General features: G+C 45.0%; 1 protein-coding gene across 1 annotated transcript in view; it reads left to right on the top strand.

Moving 5' to 3' along the window:
- Window positions 1–13687, top strand: part of LOC120050855 (interleukin-1 receptor accessory protein-like 1) — an 838450-nt gene that overhangs the window by 574112 nt on the left and 250651 nt on the right. The window lies entirely within an intron of this gene.

The following is a 13687-nucleotide window of genomic DNA, read 5'->3' as shown; positions in this document are numbered from 1 at the left end:
TAGAAATCTGAGGGATGGGCCTGGAGATATGTAACCACTCACATTCATAGACAGAACTATGGTCAGATCATCCATGATATCAACATTATAGTTTTAACCATGCTTTGAGGCTACACAGTGTTAGTTTACATTTACTGTGTTTACAAACAAGCTTATATTTTGGGTTCTGATTGGGTAGGACAGTTGAACAAGCGCATGAGGAATTTATAAGTTGTTTTCCTCCCACAACATGTAAAGTGTTGGTCCCATTTTTCATGGGCTGAAATGAAAGATCCCAGAAATGTTCCATATATCTCAAATGTTGCGTACAAATTTGTTTACATCTCTATTAGTAAACATTTCTCCTTTGCCAAGTTTATCCATCCACCTGACAGGTGTGCATATCAAGAAGCTGATTAAACGGCATGATTATTACACAGGTGCACCTTGTGCTGGAGACAATAAAAGGCCACTCGAAAATGTGCGGTTTCCCACCCCTGTGGGTGGGCTTATGACCTCCCAGGCCTACCCATGGCTGCGCCCCTGCCCAGTCATGTGAAATCCATAGGTTAGGGCCTAGTTAATATATTTAAATTGACTGATTTCCTTCAACGAACTGTAACTTGTTGCGTTTATATTTTTGTTCAGTATATAAAAGTTTAAAAAATGCATTTAGCAACTAAGGATTCTAGCTTTAATACCAGGGATATTTTGAAAAAGCCTTTTTCAATGGAATTTCCTGCTCTGTATATATATGTTTAATGTTTGACCTTCTGCATAATGAGAAATGGTCACTAAGCAAGAGATGAATTGACACTCACCACTTCCTCTTTGCACAGACTGCGCTTCATGTGGAAACTTTAAGCAAGTTAACAATGACCTTACACATCATTATGTTTATTTTTTTTCATTAATTTTTGAAGTTTTAACTTCACTACTTAAGTTAGGTGTTCCACTAGTAATGTAATCTGAAAGCTTTGCTATGAGACTCAAAATTGAGCTCAGGTGCATCCTGTTTCCATTGATCATCCTTGAGACATTTCTACAACTTGATTGGAGTCCACCTGTGGTAAATTCCATTGTTTGGACATGATTTGGAAAGGCACACAACTGTCTATATAAGGTCCACACAGCTGACAGCGCATGTCAGAGCAAAAAACAAGCCAAACAAGGTCAATGGAAAAAAACAGACAAAATCCCGCCCCAATTTAATCAATTTTAGGATAAGGCTGTAACGTAATAAAATGTGGAAAAATGTCAAGGGGTCTGAATACTTTCCGAATGCACTGTACAACATTGGCTATGCAGTAAATCTGTTTTGTTTACCCCAGAGGTTTATACTGACTAAATCAGACTTCCAACTGCAGGTCATCATGGGAGAACTGTTTTCTGTCCATTTACAGCGTTCTGAATGTTATTCTGATGGTTATGATCCTGGGTGTGTAAATGGAAATACTAGATAATATCAAAATGTAAAAGTTTTAAATAGTTTAACATTTTAATGTTGTATGCTGAGAATGTTGCTTGTGTAATATTGATATTTCAGTACATATCGTGACCTTGGCATGTCAGAACAGAAGCTGCTTTTAAAAACTAAGACCACCTCAAGATGCAGACCAGAGGTAAGAAACTTTTTGTTTGGTGCCTGAACAGTTGCAGCATTCTCAAAGACCAATTGATTAAACTTAAACAGTATCAAATACTGAAACTCATACAACATATTAACTTAACTAATAACTTTTGACTGTAGATATGTATGGTCTTTGTCAAATATGAATTGCATTGTTTGTTTTTTCAAAGTCATGTGACAATATTACAGTGAACATATTAGTAAAATACTCTTGTGAATATGCCTGTATCCTATCACCCCTTTCTACCGCTAGTCAGTAATTAATAAAAACATGCTTCTTCATTTCCCCTTTGACATTTATATGTACTTTGCTAAAATGCATGTATGATGTAGTCCTAGTGAGTTATTGTATACATGAACGGTCAATCCATTAGTGTAACTATCTTCTAGTAAAATGTCATGATTACAGTAATCAGCTGTTTAACTTCCTTTTTGTTCTAAAGCTCTGTGACTTCTGTGGAAATGGCCAATGAAATTGCAGTAAGGATCACGGGAACAAAATACTTGTATGACTCACGGCCCAATCAGTTGAAGTAGAGCCTTTTAGTTACAAGAAAGCTCTTGCACAGTGGAAAATACCACACACCACAACACGCAAAAATAGCACATGTAAATGGTGATTGTTTCCAGTATTCTAACAGTAGTTGTTTATGTGATGCTTGTGCAATAGTTTGTCTGGCAGAAGGTGGTCTGTTGCAATACACATCATAATGAATGGTTTCACAGGAACTATTACCCTGTTCTAACAAAGTTGTCTTAAACCAGAACAACCTTTTAGATATGAACACTATAATATGTGTTTCCTGTGTAGAGTAAGTCATGCACAATGATTTAGCCATAGTTTTTGGACAATTAATGCAACAAAAAAAACAACAACAACAAAAAACATGGCGCCGACAAAGATGGTCACCTCGCTTCAGGTCCTTAGGAAACTATGCAGTAATTTGTTTTTTTATGTATTATTTCTTACATTGTTAGCCCAAAAAATCTCAAGTGTTATTACATACATCCGGGAAGAACTATTGGATATAAAAGCGACGACAACTTACCAATATTACGACCAGGAATACAACTTTCCCGTAGCAGATCCTTTGTTCGGACCTCCACCCTGGACATGGGATCTTATCCCAGAGGCCGATCCAAAACAACGTCGTCGCCGCAGATGAGGCAGATGGAGCGGCCTACTGGTCAGACTTAGAAGGCGAGCACACCATCCACCGCTTCCGAGCATATTACTTGCCAATGCCCAATCTCTAGATAACAAGGTGGACGAAATTAGGGCACGAGTTGCCTTCCAGAGAGACATCAACGACTGTTTCACAGAAACATGGCTCACTCGGGATATGTTGTCAGAGTCGGTACAGCCACCCGGTTTCTTCATGCATCACGCCGACAGAAACAAACAACTATCTGGTAAGAAGAAGGGCAGAGGTGTATGCCTTATGATTAACCACTCATGGTGTGATCATAACAACATACAGGAACTCAAGTCCTTTTGTTCACCTGACCTAGAATTCCTTACAATCAAATGCCGACCGCATTATCTACCAAGAGAATTCTCTTCGATTATAGTCACAGCCGTGTATATCCCCCCCAAGCAAATACCTCGATGGCCCTGAAAGAACTTCACTGGACTCTATGTAAACTGGAAACCATATATCCTGAGGCTGCATTTATTGTAGCTGGGGATTTTAACAAAGCTAATCAGAGATCAAGGCTTCGTAAATTCTATCAGCATATCGAATGCGCGACACGGGCTGGTAGCATTCTGGACCATTGCTACTCTAACTTCCGCAATGCATACAAAGCCCTCCTCCGCCCTCCCTTCGGAAATCTGACCATGACTTCATTTTGTTGAAGTCATGGCCAGCATATAGACAGAAAATAAAACAGGAAACGCCCATGCTCAGGTCTATCCAACGCTGGTCTGACCAATCGGATTCCACGCTTCAAGATTGCTTCGATCACGTGAACTGGGATATGTTCCTGGTAGCCTCAGGCAATAACATTGACGTATACGCTGACTCTGTGAGCGAGTTTATTAGCAAGTGCATCGGTGATGTTGTACCCACTGTGACGATTAAAACCTTCCCTAACCAGAAACCGTGAATTGATGGCAGCATTCGCACAAAACTGAAAGCGCGAACTACCACTTTTAATCATGGCAAGGCGACTGGAAACATGACCGAATACAAACAGTGTAGCTATTTCCTCCGCAAGGCAATCAAGCAAGTAAAGTGTCAGTATAGAGACAAAGTAGAGACGAAATTCAATGGCTCAAACAAGAGACGCATGTGGCAGGGTCTACAGTCAATCACGGATTACAAAAAGAAAACCATTCCCATCGCGGACATCAACGTCTTGCTCCCAGACAAATTAAACAACTTCTTTGCTCGCTTTGAGGACAATACAGTGCCACTGACACGGCCCGCTACCAAAACCTGCGGGCTCTCCTTCACCGCGGCCAATGTGAGTAAAACATTTAAACGTGTTATCCCCTCGCAAGGCTGTCGGCCCAGATGGTATCCCTAGCCGCGTCCTCAGAGCATGCGCAGTGCAAATGGGTCCTGGACTTTCTGATGGGCCGCCCCCAGGTGGTGAGGGTAAGAAACAACATCTCCACTCCGCTGATCCTCAACACTGGGGCACCACAAGGTTGCGTTCTCAGCCCTCTCCTGTACCCCCTGTTCACACATGATTGCGTGGCCATGCACGCCTCCAACTCAATTATCAAGTTTGCAGACGACACTAGAGTGGTAGGCTTGATTACCAACAAGGACACCAACCACCCGAGCCACTGCCTGTTCACCCCGCTATCATCCAGAAGGCGAGGTCAGTACAGGTGCATAAAAACTGGGACAGAGAGACTTAAAAACACCTTCTATCTCAAGGCCATCAGACTGTTAAACAGAGGCTGCTGCCAACATACAGACTCAAATCTCTTGCAACTTTAATAAATGGACTTAACAAAGTTTTCACTACTCACTTTAGTAATGTCTACATATCCTACATTACTCATCTCATATGTACAGTTGAAGTCGGAAGTTTACATACACCTTAGCCAAATACATTTAAACTCAGTTTTTCACAATTCCTGACATTTAATCCTAGTAAAAATGCCCTGTCTTACGCCAGTTAGGATGACCACTTTATTTTAAGAATGTGAAATGTCAGAATAATAGCATTTCTTTCATCACATTCCCAGTTGGTCAGAAGTGTACATACGCTCAATTAGTATTTGGTAGCATTGCCTTTAAATGGTTTCACTTGGGTCAAACGTTTCGGGTAGCCTTCCACAAGCTTCCCATAATAAATTGGGTGAATTTTGGCCCATTCCTCCTGACAGAGCTGGTGTAACTGAGTCCGGTTTGTAGGCCTCCTTGCTCGCACACGCTCTTTCAGTTCTGCCCACAAATCTTCTATAGGATTGAGGTCAGGGCTTGTGATGGCCACTCCAATACCTTGACTTTGTTGTTCTTCAGCCATTTTGCCACAACTTTGGAAGTATGCTTGGGGTCATTGTCCATTTGGAAGACCTATTTGCGACCAAGCTTTAACTTCCTGACTGATGTCTTGAGATGTTGCTTCAATATATCCACATAATTTTCCTACCTCATGATGCCATCTATTTTGAGAAGTGCACCAGTCCCTCCTGCAGCAAAGCACCCCCACAACAGGATGCTGCCACCCCCGTGCTTCACGGTTGGGATAGTGTTCTTCGGCTTGCAAGCCTCCCCCTTTTTCCTCCAAACATAACGATGGTCATTATGGCCAAACAGTTCTATTTTTGTTTCATCAGACCAGAGGACATTTCTCCAAAAAGTACAATCTTTGTCCCAATGTGCAGTTGCAAACTGTAGTCTGGCTTTTTTATGGCGGTTTTGGAGTAGTGGCTTCTTCCTTGCTGAGCGGTTTTTCAGGTTATGTCCATATAGGACTCGTTTAACTGTGGATATAGATACTTTTGTACCGGTGTCCTCCAGCATCTTCACAAGGTCCTTTGCTGTTGTTCTGGGATTTATTAGCACTTTTCACACCAAAGTATGTTAATCTCTAGGAGACAGAATGCATCTCCTTCCTGAGCGGTATGATGGCTGCGTGGTCCCATGGTGTTTATACTAGCATACTATTGTTTGTACAGATGAACGTGGTACCTTCAGGCGTTTGGAAATTGCTCCCAAGGATGAACCAAACTTGTGGAGGTCTACATTTTTTTCTGAGGTCTTAGCTGATTTCTTTTGATTTTCCCATGGTGTCAAGCAAAGAGGCACTGATTTTGAAGGTAGGCCTTGAAATATATCCACAGGTACACCTCCAATTGACTCAAATTATGTCAATTAGCCTATCAGAAGCTTCTAAAGCCATGACATCATTTTCTGGAATTTTCCAAGCTGTTTAAAGTCACAGTCAACTTAGTGTATGTAAACTTCTGACCCACTGGAATTGTGATACAGTGAATTATAAGTGAAATAATCTGTCTGTAAACAATTGTTGGAAAAATTACTTGTGTCATGCACAAAGTAGATGTCCTAACCGACTTGCCAAAACGATAGTTTGTTAACAAGAAATTTGTGGAGTGGTTGAAAAATGTGTTTTAATGACTCCAACCTAAGTGTATGTAAACCTCCGACTTCAACTGTATATACTGTATTCTATACCATCTACTGCATCTTGCCTATGCCGCACGGCCATCGCTCATCAATATATTTACATGTACATATTCTTATTCATCCCTTTACATTTGTGTGTATAAGGTAGTTGTTGTGAATTTGTTAGATTACTTGTTAAATATTACTGCACTGTCGGAACTAGAAGCACAAGCATTTCACTACACTCGCATTAACATCTGCTAACCATGTGTATTTGACCAATAAAATTTGATTTGAGTTGATATTAACAAAACTCCTCAAATGGTCTGTTGTTGATGACACTTCAGTTACCCAGTGTTATGGCAGGGTAAGGTGTGACACTGCCTGGTGTTATGGTGTCTACATAGTCTTGAAAACTGACCCTATGCAACACAGTGACTAAGGTGTGGTTTCAACGATGGACTCTTTTGGCATAGAGGAACTACCTCACTGCCATAACTATGTTCACTGTAAGGTTGTTGTATTTGACGCATGTGACAAATCAAATTTGATTTGATTTGATTTGACTAGGGTCTACATATCAGGGAAATGGCTCCATCTACAGGGACTCTACTGGGCTTCTAAATACCCCATGTGACATCATCCTCCCAGGCAGTGTCACACCTTACCCTGCCATAACACTGGGTAACTGAAGTGTTACCCAGTCTTAGAGTAGGAGTGCTGACCTAGGATCAGGTCCCCCCTGTCCATGCGATCTTGTCCATTATGATCTAAAGCTTACAACTGATCCTAGATCAGCACCCCTACTGAGATGCTTTATGAATATGGGCCCAGCTAGGGCCCTTGTACCAGTTCAGAGACTGACTCTGTTACTCCACAACAAATACATTAATAGGCTTACATTACTATGTAACAAATTGTTATTTACATAGCACATTTCTTACAAAAATGCAGTTCAAAGTGCTTAAAAATAATGCTTTGGAGGGTGAGGGCTAGGGCCATTCCCCCCAGAAATGTCCGGGAACTTGCAGGTGCCTTGGTGGAAGAGTGGGGTAACATCTCACAGCAAGAACTGGCTAATCTGGTGCAGTCCATGAGGAGGAGATGCACTGCAGTACTTAATGCAGCTGGGGGCCACACCAGATACTGACTGTTACTTTTGAGTTTGACCCCCCTTTGTTCAGGGACACATTATTCAATTTCTGTTAGTCACATGTCTGTGGAACTTGTTCAGTTCATGTCTCAGTTGTTGAATCTTGTTATGTTCATACAAATACTTACACATGTTAAGTTTGCTGAAAATAAACGCAGTTGACAGTGAGAGGACATTTCTTTTTTTGCTGAGTTTATATCATACATATACAGGTAATTGTAGTTAAACAATATTCCTTTAATATAAGTGATAAGGGTACAATATGACACAATATACTATTCAAAATAATATTTTGGTTATCCAGCAAGAGAGTTCTCTCTTGGTTTATTAACATTCTTGAAAGGCTGTCACCCCTACGGAACCCAGACATTCCGTTTCTTCTAGAACGTCTTCTAGAACCACCTGGTTCTGTTCTAGGTACTCAAACTGAGTCAGGAGTTCCTTGTGGATGATGGGGATGGTTTTGTAGCTGAACAACGGTGGAGGATCGACATCCACTGGTTGTAGTTTGATCTTCAGGATGTCTTCAACAGGGGAGTTCTTCTTCTGATGCTTGGTAGTGTTACTGAATTTGGTCATCAGGTCCTGTTGCGACCGGTAGCTGTCGTGGTCGATAAGGAAAGCTAAGGTCCTGTTGCATGATCCTTGGCAGGACCTCAGTTTGATGTCAATGTCCACCTAAGGTGCAGTGGCACACAGAGTAAACAGAGGCACCCTATTCCCTACATAGTACACTAGTTTTGACGAGGGCCACCTATGCACAGCATTTTGGACGCAGGCAGGCGTTAATGTCTGAAACACAGAGATGCAGACAATGCATCCAAAATGCCACCCTATTCACTAAATAGTGCACTACTTTTGACCAGGGACCTAAAAACCAGTAGGTTGCTAAACTGAGCAACAGCACTGTAAAAACAGTGACTAACCCAAGGGATGTGTCTGAAATGCTGATCTGGCCATAGCCTACTGTATTTGTAATCGTTTCTGTAATTGACAGATAGACAGATCGCATGATAGCGCACTCGTAATTGGAAAAAAGTATGTTTTAAAATGCTTAAATAGAGGTTGGCAATAGCTAGGTTAATCATCTCCCTGCACGTTAATATAAACCAAGGCAGCAGCAGATCAGGAGCAGTGTGTGTGTGTTTTCAATATGCAGAGGGACAAATTATTTTTTCCTACCCTCTCTCCGATTGTTAAGTATTATGCACATTGATAGCCTGCTATCAAACATCCATGCCAGCTGATTTATAATGCTGTAGTAGCAGCAGACAGTACAGATGTAGGATCTTAATTTGATCATGCTTTTGTTGCAAAAGTTTGTAATTTCCACTTTAAAATGTCAGACTTGATTTGCCCTGACGAAAAATTTATCAACCCCTACAAAAATGTCCATTAGCTATAATCCACATAATAATTCACATTTCCTGTTGCTTCAAGATTATTTTCCTGTTGTAGCATACTGACTCAAATGAAGATCCTACATCTGTAACGTCCTGACCAGAGTTCTTATGTGTTTTGCTTGTTTAGTGTTGGTCAGGACGTGAGCTGGGTGGGAATTCTATGTTGTGTGTCTAGTTCGTCTGTTTCTATGTTCAGCCTGATATGGTTCTCAATCAGAGACAGCTGTCAATCGTTGTCCCTGATTGAGAATCATATATAGGTGGCTTGTTTTGTGTTGGGGATTGTGGGTGGTTGTTTCCTGTCTTTGTGTTTTGTCTGCACCAGCAAGGACTGTGACGGTTAGTGTGTTTTGTCAGTTTGTATAGTGTTTTTGTTTTGTCCTATTAAATTCATTATGTCTAATTACCACGCTGCACATTGGTCCTCTGATCCTTCTCGCCTCTCCTCGTCTGAGGAGGAGGACGAAGTAGACTGCCGTTACAGAACCACCCACCAACCAAGGATCAAGCAGCGTGGCAACGGGCAGCAGCGACAGCAGCAGCGGTACCAGGAGGAATGGTCATGGGAGCAAATATTTAACGGAGAAGGACCCTGGGCTAAGGTTGGAGAATATCGCCGCTCTCGGGAAGAGATGGAGGCAGCTAAAGCCCAGGAGCGGTGGTCTGAGGAGGCAGCACGGAAGCGGGGCTGGAAGCCCGTGAAGAAACCCCAAAAATGTATTGGGGGGGGGGGGGGGGGGGGGGGCTAAAGGGTAGTGTGGCGAGGGCAGGTAGGAAACCTGCGCCCACTTCCCATGCTTACCGTGGAGAGCAGGAGTACGGGCAGACACCGTGTTATGCGGAAGAGCGCACGATGTCTCCTGTACGGGTGCATAGCCCGGTGCGGGTTATTCCACCTCCCCGCACTGAGCGGGCTAGAGTGAGCATTGAGCCAAGTGCCATGAAGCCGGCTCTACATATCTGGCCTCCAGTACGTCTCCTCGGGCCGTTGTACATGGCACCAGCCTTACGCATGGTGTCCCCGGTTCGCCAACACAGCCCAGTGCGGGTTATTCCACCTCCCCGCACTGGACGGGCTACGGGGAGCATGCAACCAGGTAAGGTTGGGCAGGCTCAGTGCTCAAGGGAGCCAGTACGCCTGCACGGTCCGGTATATCCGGCGCTACCTTCCCGCTCCAGCCCGGTACCACCAGTGCCTACACCACGCACCAGGCCTACTGTGCGCCTCAGCAGGTCAGAGTCGGCCGTCTGCCCAACGCTGCCTGCACTGCTCGTCTGTCCAGCGCCGTCTGAGCTGCCTGCCTGCCCAGCGCCGTCTGAACTGCCTGCACTGCTCGTCTGCTCAACGCCGCCTGCACTGCTCGTCTGTCCAGCACCGTCTGAGCCATCCGTCTGCCCAGCGCCGTCTGAGCCATCCGTCTGCCCAGCGCCGTCTGAGCCATCCGTCTGCCCAGCGCCGCCTGAGCCATCCGTCTGCCCAGCGCCGCCTGAGCCATCCGTCTGCCCAGCGCCGTCTGAGCCATCTGTCTGCCTAGCGCCGTCTGAGCCATCTGTCTGCCTAGCGCCATCTGAGCCATCTGTCTGCCCAGCGCCATCTGAGCCATCCGTCTGCCACGAGCCATTAGAGCCGCCCGTCTGTCCCGAGCCATTAGAGCCGTCCGTCAGTCAGGAGCCGCTAGAGCCGCCAGCCAGTCAGGAGCTGCCAGAGCCGCCAGCCAGTCAGGAGCTGCCAGAGCCGCCAGCCAGTCAGGAGCTGCCAGAGCCGCCAGCCAGTCAGGAGCTGCCAGAGCCGCCAGCCAGTCAGGAGCTGCCAGAGCCGCCAGCCAGTCAGGAGCTGCCCTACAGTCATGAGCTGCCCTACAGTCATGAGCTGCCCTACAGTCATGAGCTGCCCTACAGTCATGAGCTGCCCTACAGTCATGAGCTGCCCTCCAGTCATGAGTTGCCCTCCAGTCATGAGTTGCCCTCCAGTCATGAGCTGCCCTCCAGTCATGAGCTGCCCTCCAGTCATGAGCTGCCCTCCAGTCATGAGCTGCCCTCCAGTCATGAGCTGCCCTCCAGTCCGGAGCTGTCCTCCAGTCCGGAGCTGCCACCCAGTCCGGAGCTGCCACCCAGTCCGGAGCTGTCCTCCAGTCCGGAGCTGCCACCCAGTCCGGAGCTGCCACCCAGTCCGGAGCTGCCACCCAGTCCGGAGCTGCCACTCAGTCCGGAGTTGCCCCTCTGTCCTGAGCTACCTCTCTGTCCTGAGCTACCTCTCTGTCCTGAGCTACCTCTCTGTCCTGAGCTACCTCCTAAATCATGTGGGGGCCGTGGGGAGGATTCTTAGGCCAAGGTCGTGGGCGAGGGTCGCCACTCAAAGGACGCTAAGGAGGGGGACAAAGACAGTGGTGGAGTGGTGTCCTCGTCCACCGCCGGAGCCGCCACCGCGGACAGATGCCCACCCAGACCCTCCCCTTGAGTTTTAGGGGTGCGTTCGGAGTCCGCACCTCAGGGGGGGGGTACTGTAACGTCCTGACCAGAGTTCTTATGTGTTTTGCTTGTTTAGTGTTGGTCAGGACGTGAGCTGGGTGGGAATTCTATGTTGTGTGTCTAGTTCGTCTGTTTCTATGTTCAGCCTGATATGGTTCTCAATCAGAGACAGCTGTCAATCGTTGTCCCTGATTGAGAATCATATATAGGTGGCTTGTTTTGTGTTGGGGATTGTGGGTGGTTGTTTCCTGTCTTTGTGTTTTGTCTGCACCAGCAAGGACTGTGACGGTTAGTGTGTTTTGTCAGTTTGTATAGTGTTTTTGTTTTGTCCTATTAAATTCATTATGTCTAATTACCACGCTGCACATTGGTCCTCTGATCCTTCTCGCCTCTCCTCGTCTGAGGAGGAGGACGAAGTAGACTGCCGTTACAACATCTATCTAAATCAGGGATGTTCAATGTCGTTCTTGGAGGGAAGAACCACTACTAATTCAGACCTGGGACACCAGGTGAATGCAATTAACAGCTCTGCTCTAATATGGTTGGACTATTGGAGCAAAACATGGGTGGAGAAGAGACCGGTGACAATCAAGCAAACAGAGTGTAATAGCTACCCAAGTGTGCGTGGTCCAAAACCCGGGACATGTTTTCACTGAGCCGTAAGCAAGCATGACTAGGTCTTCAGGTGTTATTACATATACCATGTTTCATACCCATTTCAGATATAAAGAAAATACGGAATAAAGAAGATGGTGGGGTAAAGAACACAGGGTTTATTTTTGAAGAATAACAGAAACACAGAGTAGAAAGTGGGGTGTGTCTGAAATGGCTCTCTATTCAATGTTTAGTGCACTTTTGTTGTTGTGCGCCCCTATTGGCTCTGGTCAGAAGTAGTGCACCATCTAGGGAACATGGTGCAATTCTGGACAGGGACAGACAACAATGTCCACCTGAATTACAGAGAGACAGGAGAGTAAACAGATAGTATTTGACCAAAGCTTACAGTTTAACTCTGAGGTAAACACTAAAGGGCCTTGACTGGTGGGGTGAGGTTGGAGAAGATCATGTTAAGTCAAAGTTTGGTGTTGCAAAGTTTTACCCCCCAGTTTTTTTTTTTAAGAAATGTTTAGTTACATTTTATTTAACTAGGCAAGTCAGTTAAGAAAAAAATATTTTTTACAATGACTGCCCACCAAAAGGCGTACTGCGGGGACGGGGGCTGGGATTAAAAATAAAATATAGGACAAAACACACATCACAACAAGAGAGAAAACACAACACTACATAAAGAGAGACCTAAGACAACAACACAGCATGGCAGCAACACATGAAAACACAGCATGGTAGCAACACAACATGACAACAGCACAAAACATGGTACAAACATTATTGGGCACAGACAACATCACAAAGGGCCCGAAGGTAGAGACAACAATACATCACGCGAAGCAGCCACAACTGTCAGTAAGCGTGTCCATGATTGAGTCTTTGAATGAAGAGATGGCGATAAAACGAACCAGTTTGAGTGTTTTTTGCAGCACGTTCCAGTCGCTAGCTGCAGCGAATTGAAAAGAGGAGCGACCCAGGGATGTGTGTGATTTGGGGACCTTGAACAGAATGTAACTGGCAGAACGGGTGTTGTATGTGGAGGATGAGGGCTGCAGTAGATATCTCAGATAGGGGGGAGTGAGGCCTAAGAGGGTTTTATAAATAAGCATCAACCAGTGGGTCTTGCGACGGGTATACAGAGATGACCAATTTACAGAGGAGTATAGAGTGCAGTGATGTGTCCTATAAGGAGCATTGGTGGCAAATCTGATGGCCGAATGGTAAAGAACGTCTAGCCGCTCGAGAGCACCCTTACCTGCCGATCTATAAATGATGTCTCTGTAATTTAGCATGGGTAGGATGGTCACCTGAATCAGGGTTAGTTTGGATCGAGCCTTGAGGTACTCCCTTGGTGACAGGCAGTGGCTGAAACAGCAGATGTTCTGACTTCATACACTGCAGTCTTTGAAAGAGGTAGTTAGCAAACCAGGCCTAAGACCCCTCAGAGACACCAATACTCCTTAGCCGGCCCACAAGAGTGGAATGGTCTACCGTATCAAAAGCTTTGGCCAAGTCAATAAAAATAGCAGCACAACATTTCTTAGAATCAAGTGCAATGGTGACATAGTTTAGGACCTTTAAGGTTGCAGTGACACATCCATAACCTGAGCGGATACCAGATTGCATACCCGAGAGAATACTATAGACATCAAGAAAGCCAGTCAGTTGATTATTGACAAGTTTTCAACACTTTTGATAAACAGGGCAAAATAGAAAAAAAAATATTGGCCTATAACAGTTAGGATCAGCTTGATCTCCCCTTTAAATAAAGGACGCACCGTGGCTGCCTTCCAAGCAATGGGAACCTCCCCAGAGAGGAGACACAGGTTAAAAAGGTCAGAGCAATGGGAACCTC

This window comes from Salvelinus namaycush, chromosome 7, assembly GCF_016432855.1.
Source record: "Salvelinus namaycush isolate Seneca chromosome 7, SaNama_1.0, whole genome shotgun sequence".
NCBI lineage: Eukaryota > Metazoa > Chordata > Actinopteri > Salmoniformes > Salmonidae > Salvelinus > Salvelinus namaycush.
Note: the sequence above shows the minus strand (reverse complement) of the source record. Positions and strands in the feature narration are given on the sequence as shown.